Below are 22,770 nucleotides of genomic sequence, written 5' to 3'. Positions count from 1 at the left end.
AAGAGGTGTAAATAAGTGTTTAAAAATTCAGGATAGTCAACATTTGGAGCATAAACATTCACCATAACCACTTTTTTGTTACAGAGTAGGCTAGTAATCAACAAAAATCTACCATTCGGATCCAAAATTGTTTCGTAGTGAACAAATGAAATTGAAGAATCTATAAAAATAGAAACTCCTTGCACTTTAGCCTGAGAATTGTTTTTCCTTCCAAAACCTAATAAAACGCTGATTATCCTCTTTCCTCACATAAGTTTCTTGTACAAAGATAATATGGGCATTCATTCTATGGAATACTTTGAATTTTTTTTTCAAAATCCCAACATATTGATCCCAGTATATTGATGCAGCTGTATAGAAGGCAAGACATAGGATATATTTCATTAGGAGTTAGTGGAAATTTGGTTTGTTACCTAAAGCACTTGAAAACCTCGACAGATGTACCATGGAGAGTATTCCGACAGGCTGCACAGGACTGAAAGGAGCTACAGAATATTGTAAAATTAGTCTGTTGCATCTTAGCTACTAGCCTCCATAGTATCATGGAACATAGAACATAATTCATAGAAGTTTGCAGCACATTTCAGGCCCTTTGTCCCCCAGTGTGGTGCCAACCAATAAACCTAGAAGACATCTTCAAGGAGTGGTGCCTCAGATTGGTCCATTATAAAGGACCACCATCACCCAGGACATGCCCTCTTCTCATTGTTACTGTCAGGAAGGAGGTACAGAAGCCTAAAGGCACACACTCAGACATTCAGGAACAGCTTCTTCCGCTCTGCCATTTGATTCCTAAATGGACATTGAACCCATAAACACTACCTCATTTTTATTATTTCTGTTTTTGCACTGCCTATAAGTTAATTCTTCAATATAAATAGATACTTACTGTAATTTAATTTAATTATTTGTTTTTCTATATTATCATGTATTGCATTGTACTGCTGCTGCTAAGTTAACAGATTTCATGATGTATGACAGTGATATTAAACCTGATTCTGATTATTCCAAAAATACACAAAATTCTTACAGCGTTTTACAGGGTGGAAATAAGATGATGTTTCCTCTGGTGGCAGTATTTAAAAACATTAGTTACAGTCTCATAATAAATGGTTTTCCACTCAAGATGAAGATGTGAAGATATTTTATGAACCTGTGAGAAAAAGGTCACTGGAATTCCCCATTTAAGAGGGCTCTGGAGGTTTAGTCAATGAGTATATTCAAGATGGAGATCAGTATACATTTGGATATTAAGGATATCAAGGGAAATGAACCAATATCAAAAGGCTGATCCTGAAGTAAAAGGTTAACCATGAAATGACTGAATATCAGAGCACACCTGAGGGTCAAATGGTCTTCTTCTACTTCCACTTCTTATTTCTTGATGTTTCAAACTGGCACAAACCTGCCCAATTGAGCCAGTGAATTATAAGATTCATTTTAACCAGTACATTTTGGAAAACATGAAAATGGTTGTGCCATAAGATTATTAGGCAAGCAATTTGTCTAAAGCATTGACATAGTAAAATGAATGATTCTTATTGAGCTAGCTCTGGTGACTGAATCAGATTAGACAAACATAAATATTTTGTAGTACCTCATTGGTCCCAGAATATGCTGTACCCTAGTTTTTTACACACAACCAGGAGCAGGGATAACCCCTTGAAATTTCACGGATATAACTCTAGCAATGGCTTGGCCCAAAACTGCAAGGAATTGCAGCAAGATGTGAAGAGAATCCAATCTATCAGACAAACCAGCGTCCCCTTTACAAATACTGTCTACACTTCCCTAACCCTCAGGAAACCGGTGAGCATAATCAAGGACCCTTTCATTCCCCTCCTGTTGACAAGACAATAAAAATGCCTTGAGGCATGCACCACCAGACTGAAGGACAACTTCCGTCTTGCTGTTATCAGACTTGTGAAAAGTCCAGTCAAACACGGCAGATGATTTCTTGATGTCCCAATCCTACCTTGTTGTGACCTTTGCACTTTATTTGATTAGCAGTATTGCACTTTCCATGCAGCTACAGTATAATATTCTGCATTCAGTTTTCTTTTAATTACCTCAGTGTTCTTCAGTATGGCATGATCAGCCTAGAGAGCATGAGAAGATTTCCACTGTGTACATAGCAATAATAAACTAATAATAAGCAAATACTAATTTTAGTAGTTAGATAATTTGTGGAATCCAGAAGACTAGACTGAGTAAAATGACCACTGGCTGTGCTATTTTAATTCTATGAAAGCACAAAGCTGTGGAGCTACCTGATGTTAGGCTAGAAATGCTGGAACAGTAAAAGGAAGAACAAGCAGTGAATAGTGGACAAGAAATAGAATGGGAAAGTTATTGATGAGATCACTTAGCTCATTTAAATGTTGCAAATGAGGTGGGTGGTATTGTGAATATTGTGTCCTGTAAATGGGAAAAGGTTTGAGTGATCTCATATAGAAAGTCATTGCTACAGTACACAAGGATAAGGCCTTACAGAAAGCTCTGCTTGAAAATGAAGACTTACTGTTGTCTTCATTATTGTAAGAGAGATGTAGTAAGTATCATATTGCTTAGTATCATTTAAAGATAATAGTATGTCATAACTGAAGAATCATATTTCAACATAAAAATATTTTTAACTCCAATAAATATACTTTTTTATTTATAGGCAAATGACTGTAAGAAAACACTGACAGCTCGTTTGGCATTACAAAGAATTTTTCAATTAATATAAGCAAGTTTTCAAATCCTCCCAGCAAGTCCATTGTACCAAACAGGCTTAGCAGTAAGATCACTATATTAACAAGATATAAAAACTAGGCCCACAGTTTGAATTTGCTGCTTATAAACTCATTAGATGAATTAGTTCTCATCAGATTGCTGTGTGATTTTGTCATTGTTGTCAACTGTAATGAAATCATGACTCCTCGACAGTAACGAACATGTAATATTTTTATATTGACCTGAACTCATTAAAACAGCAATATCGTATTGATAGTGGTGCAGTTTTCACAGCACAAATTTTAAATGTTGGTGCAAAATTAAAATTATCTTCTTTTTTATTTGTTTAATCTGGAATTTGCTAACCATTATATTCCCATCACTGTTCAAACTCTGAAATAGTTTATTAATACATTCGAGGAAGCTGTAGATGGCACAATGTTTCCATAATCCTATCAAGGCTGATCAAGTAACAACAACACATAATTGCATCAAATGCTTTTTAAATGTTATTTGCTTGTCTGTATTTGATGGCAGTGTAGCAATTTCAATTACAACAAGCTCCACTGCTGTTGTAAATGCACAATCCTCTTGATGTACATTGGCACAGTTAATTGTAGCTAATCAAATAGCAAGGTTAGTTTAACCACAACTTGATTGCTTCGTCATGTTATTGTATCTATTCCGAAATTAGGAGCTTCAACAAATTAGCCTCAAATGCAAGTTATGACTTATTTGCATAATGTACATAAATTTGAGGATCACGACTTGTAAATGGTAACCTGCCCAATTATGCATTTTAAAAATTGGACACTGTACAGAGAAACACTTAATGCCAACTTTAATTAAATTTGTTTAGTGGTTGGTATCCACCTTGAAGTAAAATCGCTGCAGAGATCTCTGTGTCAGGTTGTGCATGCCTTGAATTTTAAAGTAAGATTGTTTTTATTTCATATGCATTATATTCTTAAATCTATAGCAATAATGGTTGTTTTATGTCTTTGGATGACTGATTTGTAATTGTACCATAAGACCATAAGACATTGGAGAAGATTTAGGCCAATTGGCCCATGATTTTGCTTCACTATTCCATCATGGCTGATTTATTTTCCCTCTCAACCCCACTCAGACGTACCTTATAGGTTAAACCTTTCATTCCTGGGATCATTCTTGTGAACCTCCTCTGGACATTCTCCAGTGCCAGCATGTCTTTTCCTAGATAAGTGGCCTAAGACTACTCATAGTTTTCCAAGTGCGATCTGACAAATGCCCTATAAAGCCTTAGCATTACATCCTTGCTTTTGTATTCTGGTCCTCTCAAGATGAATGCTAACATTGCATTTTCCTTCCTCACCACCGACTCAACCTGAAAGTTAACCTTTTAGGGAATCCTGCATGAAGACTCCCAAGGCCTTTTGCATTTTCTCCGGATTTAGAAAATAGTCCACACCTTTACTCTTGCTGCCAAAGTGAATGATCATGCACCTCTCTATGTTATAATTTTTCTGCTATTTCTTTGTCCATTCCCACAATCTGTCTCAGTCCACAAAACTTGGCCACAAAGCCATCAATTCCTTCATCCAAATCATTGACATATAACATGAAAAGAAGGGTTCCTAACACCAACACTGGTGGTGCACCACCATTCACCAGCAGTACCCATTACTCCCACACTTTGCTTCCTGACAGTTAGCCAATCTTCTATCCAATCTAGTAACTTTCATGTGATCCTGTAGGCTCTTATCTTGTTAAGGCCATGATGTAGGAGCAGATCCGGGCTATTTGACCCATCAAGTCTTCTCTGCTATTTCATCTTGGCTGATCCATTTCCTTCTCAGCCCTAAATTCCTGCCTTCTCCATATAACCCTTCATGTCCTGACTAATTAAGAATCTATCAACCTCTGCCTTGAATATATTCAATGAGTTGGCCTCCACAGCTCCCTGTGGTAATGTTCTACAGAGATATCACTCTGACTAAAGAAATGCCTCTTATCCTCTGTTCTAAGAGGACACCCCTCTATACTAAGACTGTGACCTCTGGTCTCAGACTTCTCCACCATGGGAAACATTCTTTCCACATCCATTCTACCAAGGCCTTTCAACATTCAATAAGTTTCAGTGAGATCCCCCTTCCATTATTCTGAGCACTCTCCAAGGCAGTATATCCTTTCTTAGATAAGCGGCTCAAAACTGCTCATAATACTCCAAGTGAGGCCTCACCACTGCTTTATAGAACCTCAGCATTACATTCTTGCTTTTATATTCCAGTCATCTTGAAATGAATGTTAATATTGCATTTGCCTTCCTCACCACTGACTCAACCTGCAAATTAACCTTTAGGGAATACTGCATGAGGACTCCCAAGTCCCTTTGCACCTCAGATCTCAATTTTCTCTCCAGTTAGAAAATAGCATACGCTTTTTTACTTCTACCAAAGTGCATGACCATACACTTACTGATACTGTATTTCATCTACCACTTATTTTTCCATTCTCCTAATCTGTCTGAGTACTTTGGTAGCCTCTCTGCTTCTTCAACCCTACCTGCCCCTCCACCAATCTTTGTATCATTGTCCGCAAACTTGGCTAAAAAGCCATCGATTCCGTCATCCAAATCACTAACATATAATGTGAAAAGAAGTGGCCCCAACTCAGATCCCTGTGGAACACCACTAGTCACTAAAAGCCAGCAGAAAAGATTCCCTTTATTCCAACTCTTTGCCAATTAGCCAATGCTCTTTCCAAGCTACACAAACATCTTCCAGCATTTGCAGATTTTCCCTTCTTTGTGTCTCTATACATGTTATTATCTTTCCTTTATTGCCATGGGCTCTTAACTTGCTAAGCAGCCTAATATATGACAACCTGTCAAAGGCCCTCTGAAACTTCAAGGGTACATCATCCACCGATTCTCTTTTTTTCTATCCTGCTTGTTATTTCTCCAAATAATTTGAACAGATTTGTCAGGCAAGAATTTCCCTTAAGGAAACCATGCTGACTTCAGTCTATTTTATTATGGGCTCCAAGTACCCTGAAACCACATCCTTAACAATTGACTCCAACAACTTTCCACTGAGATCAGACTAATTGGCCTACTATTTCCCTTTTTCTGCCTCTTTTCTTTCTTGAAGAGTGGAGTGACATTTGAACTTTTCCAGTTTTCTGGAACTATGGCAGAATCTATCAATTGTTGTTAGATCATTACAAATGTCTCCACAATCAGCCATCTCTTTCAGAACCCTGGACTGCAGACCATCTGGTCCAGGTGATTTATGTACTTTCAAATTTTTCAGTTTCCCAAGCACCTTCTCCCTAGTAATGGCAACTTTCCTCACACCTTCTCACTGAAATTCTGGAAATTCTGGCAAACTGCTAGCATCTTCCACAGTGAAGACTGTTACATAATATTTCTTCAGTTCATCTCTCATTTCCTTGTCCACCATTGCTACCTCTCCAGCATAATTTTCCAGTGGTCCAATATCTACTCTCACCTCTCTGTTACTCTTTATATATCTGAAGAATCTTTTCATATCTTCTTTAATATTAATGGCTAGCTTACCTTTGTATTCTATCTTTTCCTTCTTTGTAACATTTTAATTGTGTTCTGTTGATTTTAAAGGTTTCCCAATTCTCTAATTTCCCACTAATTTTACATGCTGTGGCTTTTATGTTGGCTTTGACTTCTCTTGTTAGCCACATGGTTGTGTCATCTTTCCTTTAGAATATTTCATCCTCTTTGGGATGTCATCTGTTCCAGTGTCCTTTTCCAATCAATTTTGGCCAGCTGTTATCTCGTGCCTCTGTCATTCCATTTACTCCAATGTAATACTGATATATCTGAATTTAGCTTCTCCTTCTCAAATTTCAAGGTTAATTTAATCATACTATGATCACTTGCCCCTAATAATTCCTTTACTTTTGCTCTCTAATCAATTCCTGTTCATTGCACAACATCCAATCCTGAATAGCTGATCCCCTAGTGGGCACAACCACAAGCTTCTCTTAAAAGCCATCTACAAATTCCCTCTCTTGGGATCCAACAACAACCTAATTTTCTAAATGTACTTGTATATTGAAATCCCCCATGACTATTTTAACATTGTCTTTTGCCACGGATTTGCTATCTCCATGTAATATGTAGCCCACATTTTTGTTACAGTTCGGAGGTCAGTAAATAACTCCCAACAAGCTCTTTTTACACTTGCAGTTTCTCAACTTTACCCACAATGTTGCTTCATCCTCCAATCCTATGTCATCTCCTTCAAAGGATTTGATTTCATTCCTTACCAACAGAACCATGCTACTCCCTTGCCTATCTGCCTGTACTTTTGATATAATGTATATCCTTCGATGTTAAGCTCCCAGCTATAACTTCTTTCAGCCAAGATTCAGTGATGCTCTCAATGTCATACTTGCCAATGTGTAACTGTGCTACAAGTTCATCTGCATTTTTCCGTATACTGCATGCATTAAAATGTAAAAAGTTCAGTTTTGTATTCATCACCCTTCTGACTTTGTCCCTTTTTTACATTGTTGTATACTCCAACTCAATATAGAATGTATCTCAACTGTATACTGTATAGTACAACTAACATACAGACATCCACAGGATAGTAAGTTCTTAAATTGTTCGATTCATGCCTAAAGATCTAATTGCTGTGGAGGTTTTCTTATCCTAGTGGGATAATATTTCTCCTGACTGGGCAATCATTCTGCTTGGCAGGTGAGACTTGTGGTGATGAAGTAATCTCAGGTTCTGGGACTTCCATGTGTTGGTTGTGGGAATTGACTCTGAGAATGCAGGAAGTGCTTCTGACAGCTTTCCTATAATTCACTTTCTTTCTCTCTATCACTTTCCTTTACAGCTTCTTTCTTTTTTCAAGTTCCTTTTTCTTCTTTTTAGGAAGTGCATCTTGATCTTGGGAAGGTGCATTTAGTTTAGTGGAGTATTCTCTTATTAATCCTTCTTTTGCTCACTTTATGATTTGATCTCTTCTCGGTTTTCTTATCTGCCACATCATCTGACGAATTCTCTGCTTTCTTATCTCCACTGACTCCATTTTTTTTTTGGCCTTCCATTCATCCAGCTGAGTTTCGGCTTTTGCATTTACTTTTACAAGCAGTTTTTTGTCTCCCAAAGTTCATGCACACAGAGTAGATTCGGGTTCCTTATACTCACACAAGCCAAAAGCTTGCAACTTTCCTGAACCTCCTTGAACTCTCTTCCACCTTAAAACCAAACCGTCTTTCACAAGTAACTGCCTGATTAACATATCAGTAGCTACAAATCAATTGTACCACTGCTTTTGTCACTCCCATGATTCCTTTGAGCAACACGGTCCTTCCTTGGTCTAATATGCTTTCCAACCAGAGGCAGAGTGATCGGCACCAACACCTGTTTGCCCTCCGCTGGACAACACTTCATGGTGTACAACATGGAGACAGTTGTGGCATCATCCAGTACCTTTCTTAATTCACTGTCAGTTAAATCTTTAATAGGGGATGTAGCATGCAAATGGCAGATGGATCTCCAACAAAGTAGTAGTTGTCTTAGGAATTTATAGGCCTTCTGTTTTTACTACATACAAGACTAATGTGGCTTTTTGGTTGTTGGATTTCACTATTTCAAATATCATTCCCACATGAGTTATCTTTCCTCCAGTATAAGTTCTTACTTGGGTATCTACAGGCTTCAATTCAGTATTTTAGAAATGACATTCAAACTCATTTTGTGGAACGACTAAAACAACTGAGCCAGTGCCCAATTCCATTTTAACTAATTTACTGTTCACTTCTGGTGTAAGCCATATTGCTTGTTTCCTGTTAGTTTACATAATGTAAATCTCAAGGCTACGCAGTCCGGAGTCAATCTTATCATTATCAGATTTTTCATCAACAGATTAGTTCTCTTTTTGAAACTGCAATTTGATGTTCTACCTTTTTGCCTTCCCTGTGCAGGCCATTGATTTTGTCTGCCTGACACACTCTTTGCATTGTATCCTACTTTGTTGCATTTTCTGCAAGTTTCACCTTCAATTCTGCATTGGTCTGGTGTAGGTGAGCCCCTGTCTCAACAGTAACACAATCTGGCCAGACAGGCTGGTTTCTGTTTCACTTTCATTCTTGACTGCAACTCAATTGCATCTCTGCCTGCTCTTCACATTGATACAGTGATTTCATCTGATCTTTTAAATGTTAGTTGTGCTTCAGTTAGGAGATGTTTTCCAATGCTTTCTTGTAAAGTTCCACAAATTAAAGCTCAGTGCATTATTAAGCCCATTGATGATGGCTGGTTCTTCGTTTGTGAAAATCAGGAGGGAAGAAGAGTCCTCAGGAGCGACAACACAATCATTGGTGACTGTGGAGGTCAATTCTGGATTTGTAGACTCTGGAGCAGTAGGGACACATGAACATCTGGCATGTGGATGCTTGCATAGTAGGATCCTTCCTGTATCTCCTCTTCTCTTCAGCAATCACTCTTCTGGATTCTTCAAAATTCTTGGCTTCACCGTGGATCAGTGTTCTCTAGCCATCTCTGACACAAGCCAACTAATGCCACCTGTTGACCTCCATATTTGCCTGAGGGAGCTGCTGCTTAAAATGGTCTTTGTACCTTTTGCATGGGGCATCAAGATCTCTCTTATTCTGAGAGAGTTCTCCTTATAGTACTGCTTTTGGGAACCTGGAGTTGTCCAAACAACACACATGGCCTGATCAGCGCTGCAGCTTGAGCAACAAAGTGGCTTCAATGGTTGGAAGTTGAGCCTTTTCCAGGACCTCTTTGTTGGAGACAAATCCTGCCAGCTGATATCCATGATAGTGCGGAGGCAGAGCTCGAGAAATTGGATTTTCCTGCGGAACAAGACCCAGGCTTCAGAACCGTATAGCAGTGTTGTAACAACAGCAACCCTGTACACCTGGAATTTTGTGGACAAATGCAGACAAACATGGTTCTTATACACACATTTCTAGAGGCACCTGCTGGCTCTGGCGAGTCGATTGTCAATGTCCTTTATTACATAGTGTCATTGGAGAAGATACTGCCCAGGTAGGTGAACTGCTCCCCCCGTGGTGAGAGGGTGGTTGTCAATGATGATTCAAGGTGTGTTGGAAATGCCACGATGGAGCTTCTGATGGAGGATCATTGTTTTCTTCAGACTGACTGTTAACCTGAAAACCCTTGCAGCCTTGGTGAATTGAGTGACTGTAGCCTGTAGCACACCTTCAGTATGTGTTGGGAGAGCACTGTTATCCACATATAGTAGCTCGAGAATGGGCTTTTCATGATTTTCGCTTGGATGAGAAGGCGGCAGAGATTGCAGATATTTTTGTCAATGCTAAACCATATGTCGATGCTCTCCAAGGTCGTCTCTTTTGCTTCCTGTAGCATTATGCTGAAAAAGATGGCAAAGACTATTGGTTCCAAAACACAGCCTTGTTTCACGCTGGTACTGATGGGAAATGGTCTTGGGAAACAGACTGGTCGCCGTTGAGTTTAACCTGATCGCGTTGGCCCTCATGGTTGGAGGCATCGAATGAGCATAGAGGGGCTTGAATCAGATGAGTTGGTGATTCGTAGAAGGCTCAGGTGTTGCTGGTGTCTGCATAGTGCTGCATTCATTCTGCTAGGGCAGTCCACCAATCATTTTGCATCTGTCTCAGTTTGGCTTGGAGGGTGCTGCATGCAGCTCTGTATTGTGCCTTGTTTGCTTGGTCATCAGTCTAAACAGCACCATTTGATGGTAGGAGCATTTCTTCAGGAGCAGGTTCCAGATTTCAATGTCATTTTCATCAAAATCTGTCCTTGCTTCTTCTTGAGGAGTACCCAACTACGACAACCACATCTTGGATGGCAGTTTTCAGATGCTCCCATTTCTTTTCTATGTTGGAGTCCACACTTGGTGTGCCTTGGCTGTCCAGTTTCTCCCTTAGCTTGACACAGAATCTTGCCATCTTCAGAAGTTTTCTGATGACTCTGCCATAGTTGGATGCATCAGCAAGGGAGATGAGGCTGAGTACAGGGCTACGATGGGAAACTTTGTCACATGGTGTGAACAGAATCATCTGCAGCTTAATGTGAAAAAGACTAAGGAGCTGGTGGTGGACCTGAGGAAGGCTAAGGCACCGGTGACCCCTGTTTCTATCCAAGGTTCAGTGTGGACATGGTGGAGGATTACAAATACCTGAGGATACGAATGGACAATAAACTAGACTGGTCAAAGAACACTGAGGCTGTCTACAAGAAGGGTTAGAGCCATCTCTATTTCCTGAGGAGACTGAGGTCCTTTAACATCTGCCGGACGATGCTGAGGATGTTCTACAAGTCTGTGGTGGCCAGTGCTGTCATGTTTGCTGTTGTGTGCTGGGGCAGCAGGCTGAGGGTAGCAGACACCAACAGAATTAACAAACTCATTCGTAAGGCCAGTGATGTTGTGAGGGTGGAACTGGACTCTCTGACAGTGGTGTCTGAAAAGAGGATGCTGTCCAAGTTGCATGCCATCTTGGACAATGACTCCCATCCACTCCATAATGTACTGGTTAGGCACAGGAGTACATTCAGCCAGAGACTCATTCCACCGAGATGTAGCACTGAGCATCATAGGAAGTCACTCCTACCTGTGGCCATCAAACTTTTACAACTCCTCCCTCGGAGAGTCAGACACCCTGAGCCAATAGGCTGATCCTGGACTAATTTCCACTTGGCATGATTAACTTGTATTATTTAATTATTTATGGTTTTATATTGCAATATTTCTTCACTATTCTTGGTTGGTGCAGCTGTAACAAAACCAAATTTCCCTCGGGATCAATAAAGTATGTCTGTCTGTCTGTCTTTGATCTGGAATACATCTCGGAGGTGACCGTGGATCCCTTTTCCTGACTGCTAGTTTGATAGCTAGTCTGACTTTTGGCCTCACCAGTCTATGATCCATTTAACAGTTTTCGCTCAGCGTGACCCTGATGTGTAGAACAGCCAACACATCCTTTTGGCGCACCAGGATGTAGTCCAGGAGCTGTCAATGTTTGGATCAGAGGTGTCTCCAAATCATCTTGAATCTGGCTTTCTGTTGAAATAGTGTATTTGTTATAACCTGGCCTAATTCTGTGCAGAGCTCCAGAAGCATCCTCCTTTTGTCATTGCAGTTTTCAACACCATGATGACCAAAGACTCCTAGCCTTACTTCAACATCTCTACCCACTCTCGTATTGAAGTCACCTAGGACAATGACTTTGTCTGGCTTATAGCTTTCCAATAGGAAGGACTTCAGCTCCCCATAGAACACCGCTTTGATAGCATGGTCTGTTTGTAGATGTTTATAAGGGTGACAAATTGATTGTCTTGCAGTGGGAGTCACAGGGACATAAGTTGATGTGAGTGTCCAATCGGTAGGTTTTGAAGCTTATTGACAATTGTTTTTTTGATCATGAAGCCCACTCTTCAGTGTTTGTTCTCATTGCTGCTTTTGCCTGACCAGAAGAGAGTGTGTGTGATCAGAAGAGAATTAAGCCCAATAGTAAACTGACAATGCTCAGCCAATTTCCTTAATTCAGCCAAGTAATGCAAGCTGAAGCAGACTCCCCTTCCTTTTGATTCTGCTTATGAAATCTAAAATGCTCTGCAATCAACAAAGGTTTCAGTTCTGATCAGGACATCAGCAAAGCTCATTTCAGCTGGTTTGGTTGGGGCAGTTAACTTATAAGCACACTGAATGCTTTTCCACCTATTATACTCATACAACTGGTATTCGCTTTTCACTGGCTATTTGATTTGCTTCAAAATGCTGCTCAACTGGTTCAGTATACTTTATCCATTTATAAGTTGTGTAATCAAACATGCATAATACTGTGATGTAGCCAGCCATTAGTTTTTTTAAAAAATTAAGATCTTTATAACCCAGAACTCATTGCTTATGAACCCATGAATTTCATCCATTTTCTCCCTTTATATTTACCTCAACCGTCTCTCTCCTCTTCCAAAGAAACATGGGCTGCACTTCTTTTTTAATTTGAATGTCTCTCTCTCCATTCAAAGAAAACAATGTGCTGCACTTCAACAAGTAGGTAATCATCTTGGGTTTGTTTTAAAACCACCTTGTCGCCACTGTTATGTCTTATAATACCAAAAACTAATTGACAGAAAAACACAGGTACCGGGGAAACAGGCCTACTTAGGTTGATGAAGCAATACCTTATCTCCCGTCTAGGTAGCCTCCTACCTGCCGGCATGAACATTTAACTCACAGACCTCCTGCCCTGCACCCCCCCCCCTTACCCCATCCCTATCTATAATTTTAGTCTGATTCTCTTTCTCCCTCTTTTACTCTAATCTCCCCTCAGCCCTACCTTTCTTTATCTTTTATTTCCCATAATTCTCCACCTTCCCACTAGCCCATTTCCCTTCAGCCTGTCACTTCCCAGCTCTCTACTTCATCCCTCCTCCCACTTCTTATCCCCCCTCGACCATCTCATGTTACTTCACTCCTGATGAAGGGTTTCGGCCCGAAACGTCGTCACTACCTCCTCCCATAGATGCTGTCTGGCCTGCTGAGTTCTGCCAACATTTTGTGTTTTTGTTTATTTCCAGCATCTGCAGATTCACTCATGTTGCCTACTTAGTTTTACTTTTTTTAATCAGGCGCTCACTTATGAGGTGGTGCCGTAATGAATTATGTCATTCATGTGCTTCTACATATAACTTGTAATGAATTATGTAAACAACAAAGAATGCTTAATCAAACAATATATTTACAATATTACTGAAATATTAAATACACTACAGGGGACACTTGCAGTGATGTTAGCAGAAGAGCAATCGCTGGTGTTTCTGGGGGGAATTTTTGAATGTGCAGGAAAGATACATCCCAAAAATGAAGAAGTGTTCTAAAGGGAGCATAAGGCAACAGTGGCTTTCAAGGGAAGTTAAAAACAACATAAGGCTAAAGACAGGTTATATAAAATTAGTGGGTAGTTAGAGGATTGGGAAACCTAAACAAATCAACAAAAGGCATCTCAAAAAACCATAATGAGAGAAGAGATTGAAATTGAATTGGCTTTATTTCTTACATCTGTCACATACATGAGGAGTAAAAATCTTTACGTTACGTCCGTCTAAATGTGCAATGTGCAATCATCGTAATTTGTAATAAGTTATAATAAAGAGAACAGTCAATATAACACAGAATACACTCAAATCAGCATGAGTTAATCAGTCTGATGGTGTGGTGGAAGAAGCTGTCCCGGAGCCTGTTGCTCCTGGCTTTTATGCTGCGGTACCATTTCCCAGATGGTAGCAGCTGGAATAGATTGTGGCTGGGGAGACTCGAGTCCCCAATGATCCTATGAGCCCTTTTTACACACCTGTCTTTGTAAATGTCCTGAATCATGGGAAGTTCACAGCTACAGATGAGCTGGGCTGGCCGCACCGCTCTCTGCAGGGTCCTGTAATTAAGAGAGGTACAGTTTCCATTCCAGATAGTGATGTAGCCAGTCAGGATGCTCTCAATTGTGCCCTTATAGAAAGTTCTTAGGATTTGGGGGCCCATACCAATCTTCCTCAACCGTCTGAGGTGAAAGAGGCACTGTTGTGCCTTTTACACCACACAGCCAGTGTGTACAGACCACATGAGGTCCTCGGTGATGTGGATGCCGAGCAAATTAAAGCTGTTTACCCTCTCAACCCCAGGTCCATTGATATCAATAAGGGTTAGCCTGTCTCCATTCCTCCTGTAATCCACAACCAGCTCCTTTGATTTTGAAACATTGAAGAAGAGGTTGTTTTCTTGTCACCACTGTGTCAGAGAGACGACTTCTTCCCTGTAGGCCACCTCATTATTGTTTGAGATAAGGTCAATCAATGTCATATCATCAGCAACTTTAATTGGCAGATTGGAGCTGTGAGTGGCGACACAGTCATGGGTATACAGGGAGTAAAGGGGGAGGACTTAGTACACAGCCCTGAGGGGCTGCTGTATTGAGAGTCAGAGGGGTGAAGGTGAGGAAGCCCACTCTTACCACCTGCCAGGAATCTGACAGGAAGTCCAGGATCCACCTACAGAAGGCAGGGTCAAGGTCAAGGTCTCTGAGCTTCTTGCAAGCCTGGATGGAATTATGGTGTTGAATGCTGAATCCAAGATCAGAATTCTCACATAAGCACCTTTCTTCTCCAGATGTGTAAGGACAGTATGTAATAGCAGTGGCTATTATATCATCTGTCAATCAGAAGTGTCAGTAGGCAAATGGTAGAGGATCCAGTTTAGGTAGTAGCAAGCTGCAGATGTAATCCTTGACCAGCCTATCAAAGCATTTGCTTATCATTAATGTGAGTGCAGCAGGATGCTGATTGTTCACACATGTTACCTTAGTCCTTTATGGTGTAGGGACAAAGGTGGATAATATGAAGATGAAATATGAAGGTAAGCTAGCCAATAATCATATCATATTATGATCACTACCTCCTAAGGGATCCTTTAGCTTAAGCTCCCTAATCAAATCTGGGTTGTTACATAACACCCAACCTAGAATTGCTGTTCCCTTAGTGGGCTTAACCACAAGCTGCTCCAAAAAACCATCTCACAGGCATTCTGCAAGTTCCATCTGTTGGATTCCAGCACCAACATGTTTTCCTAATCTACTTGCGTACTGAAATCCCCCGTGATTATCGCAACTTTGCCCTTTTTACATGCCTTTTCTATCTCCTGTTGTAATTTGTAGCCCACATCCTGGCTACTGTTCAGAGGCCTGTATATAATCCCCATCAGGGCTTTTCTATCCTTGCAGTTTCTTAACTCTACCCACAAGAACTCTACATTTTCCAATCCTATATCTCAAGGATTTGTTTTCATTTTTTACAAACGGAGCCACCCCACCCCCTCTGTCTACCTGCCCTGTCCCTTCGATACAATGTGAATGGAATTGAGTGACTTCCAATGTCCCATGTCTGTGTTGAGACTAATCACATAAACAAAACAATAAAAGAATTTGCAACCATTTCTCAATTAATATTTTACTATAGATTCTCTGATGCCAGAATCTTTGTCCCTCAATAGACACTGATGAATGAGAGTTTGTATTGATTAAACCCTACCTTTTATAATTGATAAGCAATTCAGAGTCAATAATACAAGAAGACCAGTCATCACTTTCTGCAGCTTTAGCTTAGCTGTAAACATCATCTTATCTGCATCGGTCATATGCCATACAAAAGGAATTCATAAACTTGAGAACTGAATATGACAATAACAAACAACCTCTTCCTTTTCAAAGCCATCAGAAAATTAGATAGTGCAAAAAATTGTCATTGGGTCATTGCATAAGACTTACAACATTAAAGAATGAGAGCTTGTATTGTATCTTTCAGGTTCAGTTTCTCTAATTTCATCGGAAATTAATTTTAGAAACAGAGTGCCAAATGGGCAGATAATTTACTGTTGCCTGTTTTGTGTTATAGACTGGGATAAATTTAAATTCAATGATTTCCATTCTGCAAACAAAAATTATCTGAGATAAAAACAGAGAGTGCTATAAACATTCAGCTAGCTGGTGGCATCTGTAGAAAGGGAAACAGAGCTAGAGCCTCAGGTTAAGACCATTTATCAGAATTTGGAAAGAAAGTAAACAAGTTCGTTTTAAATGTAAAGTACATGGTGGGATGGATTGCTATATCAAAGGGAGTATCTCCGATATGGTAACGCCAGAATTGTCATGAATATAAATTGTAGAGTTAATCCAGTCAATGTTTACTAGGGGTAGATAAAGAAAGAGAAAAAAAATTGAAATAAAAGCTTTGAGATAAATGAGTTAGGGAGAGTAAAACTCTCAGTGGTGGCAGATGTGTTGAACTTGTGTTCCTCCAACCTTGAACACCTAACAATCAAATGATGACCATTCTATTTACAAACCATTTAGGGAGCTCCCCTCCACAATCTGGACCACAGTTTACATACCACCAGCGACCGACTATAATGAATCACTTGTCTCCAAACAAGAGAAAATCCATCTCAATGCATCTTAAATCACAGACAGGCTTTTTTGAATAAAACCCTGCCCAGTTACAATCAGCATATAACCTGAGGCACCAGACTTCCCAACACAGGAGACTACTGTTATACTAAAATAAGGAATGCCTAAATGCCCAGACTGCATTTATGAAAATCTAATCACTTGACTGTCGTATTCCTACCTGCATACAGGCAGAAGCTAAAGAGCAAAACTAAAGAGATTAGAGTAACAAGAGGCGGTCATGGAAGGAAGGAAGGAAGAGGCTATGAGATTGTTTCTAGTCAGTGGACTAGGCCATGTTCAAGGATACGTCTTTAGATCTCAATGAATATGTCCATGGAAGTCATGGACTTTATTAAAACAATTGTGGATGAGATGAACCTAAGAAGACGAAGAAAATGCCTAAGAAGAACATGGTAACTTGCCTCAGGGACTATCATCCAGTAGCATTTACATCCACAGTGATGAAATGTTTTGAGAAGTTGGTGATGAAACACATCAACTCCTGTCTGCCTGCCTGAGAAGTGAATTGAATTTGCTCCAATTTGCCTACTGGAGTAACAAGTCCTCTGCAGATAACATCTCATTGGCTCTTCACTTAACCCTGAAACATCTGGTCAGGAAAGATGCTCTTTATCAGGACACTCTTTATCAACTACACATCAGCATTCAATACCATCATCCCCTCAGAACTAATCAATAAGTTTCAAGACCTTGGCCTCAATACCTCCTTTTGAAGTTGGATCCTTAATGTCCTCACTTGTAGACCCCAGTCAGTTTGGATTGGGAAAAACATCTCCTTCACAATCTCCCTTAGCACAGGTGAACCACAAGGCCATGTGCTTAGACCCCTGCTCCACTTCCTTCACACTCAGGACTGCCTGGGTAGGCATAGCTCCAACGCCATATTCAAGTTTTCTAATGATACTACTGTTGTAGGATGAATCGAAGGAGATGCCAACTCAGCATATAGAAGGGAAGCTGAAAGTCTGGCAGAATGGTTCTACAACAACAACCTCTTACGCAATGTCAGCAAGACCAAGGAGCTGAAAACTGACTTCCAGAGGAGGAAACCAGAGGTATATGAGCCAGTCCTCCTCAGAGGATCATAGGGGGAGAGGGTCAGCAACTTTAAATTCTTCAGTGTTAACAGTTTGGAGGACATGTCCTAGGCCCAGCATATTAGTGCTATTATAAAGAAAGCAAGGTAGTGCCTCCATTTCCTTCAGAGTTTGTGAAGATTCAGCATGACATCTAAAATTTTGACAAGCTTCAATAGATGTGTGGTGAAGAGTATATTGACTGACTGCATCAGAGCCTGGTACGAGAACTCCAATGCCCCTAAACAGAAAATCCTACAAAAAGTAGTGGATTCGGTCCAGTGCATCATGGGTAAAACCTTCTGCACCATTAAGCACATCTACACAAAGTGTTGTCACAGAAAAACAGCGTCCGTCATTAGGTACCCTCACCATCCAGGTCACACTCTCTTCTTGCAGCTGCCATCAGGAAGAATGTACAGGAGCCTCACAACAACCAGTTTAGCAACCCTTTTTACTATTCAGCTATCAGGCTTTTGAAACAGAGGGGAAAACTTCACCCAACTTCACTTGCCCCATCATTGAAGTGTTCCCACAACCTATGGACTCACTTTGAATGGCTTTTTGTCTCATGTTCTCAATATTATTATTATTTCTTTTTTTGTATTACTGTTTGCTTGTCTGCTGTCTTTTGCACACTAGTTGAATGTCTAAGTTGTGATTTTCATTAGTTCTATTATTGTTATAATTCTATTATGGACATATTGAGTATGCTTGCAAGAAAATGAATCTTGTAGTTTTATATGGTGACATGAATTTATTTTGATGAGAAATTTACTTTGAACTTCGAACTTTGAAACTACCGTAATGTACATTAGAAGATGTGAAATTCTGACATGTAGAATGTGACCAGCCAGCAGGCCAGCCTGTGCTAAAGGTGAAAGCCAATAATTAGCCAATGCATTGGATAGAGACTTACAGCAGAAATGTCCAGTTCTGACAGAGCTGCCTGAAATTGTAGAACTTGATTCTGAGCCTGCAAGGCTGAAAATTGCTGTAATGGAAGATTATGTCCTGTTCCTTAAGCTTACTTTGTGAGTCATTCTATCAATGCAGGAGGCAGACAGTCAGGTCAGTGCTGGAAGAATGGAGAATTTAAGTCCATGTAACAGGGGGTTTCAAGCCATCCTTGCAGACTGAATACATGAGCTCCATAAGTCATCACTGAATTGGCATTTTGTTTCCCTAATGTACAGAAGATACTTAGTGACCACCTAATAACTAACTTTGGAGGGGAATAAGTGCAAGTGAAGCACTGTATCACAAGAAAGGTCTTTTTGATTCCTAAGATGGTAGAGGAAAGATAAGAGAAGAAAGGACAAATGTGGTATTTCATGCAGGCTCTTGAAAAAATGCTGTAAGAAAAGACTAGTTGGTGTGTATGGAGGATTAGGGCAGAATGTCTGTCAAGAACAGAATGTTATCTTCAAAATGCTGAAAGGAGTGTGGAGCATGTATTTGGTGCTTGAATGTTTTAAATCAGGCAGAACGTGCAAAGTAAATCTGTTGAATACAGAGGCTGGCGGAGTTGAAGGTGTACAGCGGGGCAAATCTATCCTTGTTTTAATCAGGAAGAGAAGGGATGTCAGCTGAGTTGTATAAAATGGATGAGATGCATTTATGATCTTTGTCCAAATACAGTTCAAAGGAAGACATCAACTAACTCTAGATCTCTACTACCATAGTTGACAGAGTCCTTGACCACTCAGGTTTCCAAGGGAAACAATGATATTCTTGCACTTCTTCCAATTCAGTATCGTGCATTTGGTTTTCATAATGTGGTTTCTTCAACATTGGAGATTGTAAATGCAGACAGAATGATTGCTTTGGAGAGCATCCACATTCATTACTTAGGCACAGTTCAGACCTCCTGCAATGTTAATGATGCCCTCTATAAGCTTGAAGAAATACATCACACCTCTATCTTGGCATTTTGCAGCCATTTGACTCTCAATATTCAATTCTACAGCTTCAGGTAACTTGTTTTCTCAGTCTGTATCAGACCTGGCCAGGTACTGCTTCAAGTCATCCATCTGTGACAATGACACAGCTTTGTTTTATCTCTTTTGTACCACTGTAAACTGCTGTGCACAACCCACATCTCTAGATTTTGTTCATTCTAATTTCTTTTTTGTATTTTTGCATTTTTTTATTTGCTTCAGCACCATGGATGGCCTCTACAACTTATCCCCACAGAATCTGTGATTTCATTTTATGAGATATTCCAATTGTTCTATCTCCCCACCTTACCTTGTTCTCACTTTTAAACTAACTGTTTTATTTTATCTTTCCCAAATTTGTTAAAGGGTCTTTTTCCTGAAGCACTAACTTGGTTTCTGAAATTGCTTGATCAATGTTTTTTTTTATTTTAGATTTCTAGCATCTGCAGCTTCTCAATTTTCAAAAATCAGATGAGTTCAGCATAGCTTCAAGCTAATTGTAGTTCAGTCTGAATCTATAACTGGAAAACGATCCATTATTCTGACTTGTTATCCTCACTGACAAAGGCACAATAGTGATCAATGTTTGAACTTGAAACAGAAGCCCAATTGAGTAAGAGTGTCATCGAAGTTAAGTATTAATGATTTATTGTTGGGACAAAGGTTGATGTTGTTTGCGAGTTCACTGCCTATTCTGCAGAGGAAGTTGAGAATATTACCCGATGCTGACATCTATTATTTAAAGAATACAGAAATTCACACAACTCCTTGTAAAGGTCATGAAATACATAATTTTCAAAGCAAGATTATTTCATTAAATTGGTAACTTCATAAATGGTTAATTATAATCACATGTACTGAAGTGCATTGAAAAACTTGCCCTGCACACTATTCAGATAGATTATTTCATTACAATAGTATAGTGTAAAGTAAAAGGTTAAACAGTAATAGAGTGCAAAATAAACTGTTACAATTTTAGATAAAATTTAGTGCAGATAGACATTAAGATGCAAGTTCATGGTGAGGTAGATTGTACAATCAAGAACCAATTTTTAATGTATTAGGACACCGTTTGAATAGTCTTATGACAGCCAAATAGAAACTATCTTTTAGCCTAGTGGGACATGCTCTCAGGCTTTTGCATCTTCTGCCCTGTGGAAGGGGGAAGGGAGAAGAGAAAATGTTCAGGTGGTTGGGTTCTTTGATTATGCTGCCTGCATTACTGACACATTGAGAGTCCAAGGAGGATAGGCCGGTTTCTGTGATGTGGTGATCTGAGTCCATAACTCTCTGCAGTTTCTTGCGGTCACAAGCAGAGCAGTTTTCATACCAAACCATGATGCATCTGGATAGGATACTTACAATGGTGCATCAGTGAAAATTGGTGAGGGTCAGAGGCAACATGCAAATCTCTTTAGCTTTCTGTAGTAGAGACACTGTGACACCAGTGAGTTTTATTTGCCATGACATCAACGTGGTTGGGCAGCTGTTACTGATGCTCAATCCTAGGAGCTTGAAACTCTCAACCGCCTTAGCCTCAGCACCACTGAATTATAAAAGGAGCAAGTGCAGCATCCCTTTTCTGAAGTCAATGACCAGCTCTTTTGCTTCACTGACATTGAAGAAAAAGTTGTTGTCATGACAGCTCTCTATCTCCTTCCTGTACTCTGATCCATTGTTATCTGAGATGTGACCTACTGCAGCAGTATCATCCTCAAACTTGGAAATCTTGTAGATGAATCAATACTCAGAGAAATTCAGCAGTGAAAAAGGTGAGCAGCTTCAAGTTCCTGGCCATCAACATCTCACAGGATCTATCCTGAGCTCAACATATTAATGCAATTATGAAAAAGATATGCCAGTGGTTATATCTCATTAGGAGTTAGAGGAGATTTGATATTTCATCAAAGACTTGAGCAAATTTATACAGTTGTAGTGTGGAGAGAATTCTGGCTGGTTGCTTCAACACAATACACAGGATCAAAGGGGGCTACTGAAGATTATGGAATCAGTCAGCTTTATTCAGGAAAATGCCTCCTCACCACTGAACGCATCTTGAGCATCATTCACCACTAAGGATCTTCACCAACCAGTGTGCCTTTTTCTCATTACTACTATCAAAGAGGAGGAATGGGAGCCTGAAAATCCACACTTGGTGTTTTAGGAGCAGCTTTTGCCTCTCTGAATGGTCCATGAGCCCATGCTATTCCTGCTTGCACTATTTATTTATTTTAATTGTAAATTATAGTAACTTTTATGTATTACACTGTACTGCTGCCACAAAACAACAATTTCACAACACACATCAGAGATAATAAACCTGATTACCATTCTTCTGATTCTGGTAGAATCAGGCCAGGCATTTGTGAGCGTAGACGGAGTAGTGCGGGGGATGCAGGTGTGGCTTTGTGTGACCCAAGTGTTGAGGATGAACATGGCACAGAGGTGTTCTTGCCTATCCGTACTGATTGCGGTCTGTGGTCATTAAGTCAATGATCCAGTTTCAAACAGAAGTGTTGAGTCCCAGGTCTAAGAGTTTGAAGATGAATTTGCTTGGAATTAAACCATTGAAGGTCAGCAAGCAATAGTCTAATATAGGTGACTTTACCACCCAAGTGATCCAGAGATGAGTGTTGGGTTAGGGTAATGGAGTCTGTGATACACCTATTTTGGCAGTAGGTCAAGGTTATCTGGGAGGCTTCACTTAATGTATGCCATGACCAACCTCTCAAAGCACTTCTTGATGGTGGATGGCAGAGCCACTGGACGGCATATTACCTCATTCTTTTTCTTAGGTACCAGGATGATATTGGTCTTGTTAAAGTGGGTGGGAAACATAGTTTGAAGCAGAGTGAGGTTATATGCTCCTGTCAGCTGATCTGTACGCTGAGACATTGTGAACTGCAGGACCTGTTCCTGTGTGGTACTTTTCTATGTATGGATAAGGTAGATGGCAGGAAACTTTTCCCCTTTTCAGAAGTGATGAAACATAGGGGACATAGATTTTTTGGTAA

Source organism: Hemitrygon akajei, chromosome 3 (genome assembly GCF_048418815.1).
Source record: "Hemitrygon akajei chromosome 3, sHemAka1.3, whole genome shotgun sequence".
Taxonomy (NCBI): domain Eukaryota; kingdom Metazoa; phylum Chordata; class Chondrichthyes; order Myliobatiformes; family Dasyatidae; genus Hemitrygon; species Hemitrygon akajei.
This window is presented reverse-complemented; position numbering follows the sequence as displayed.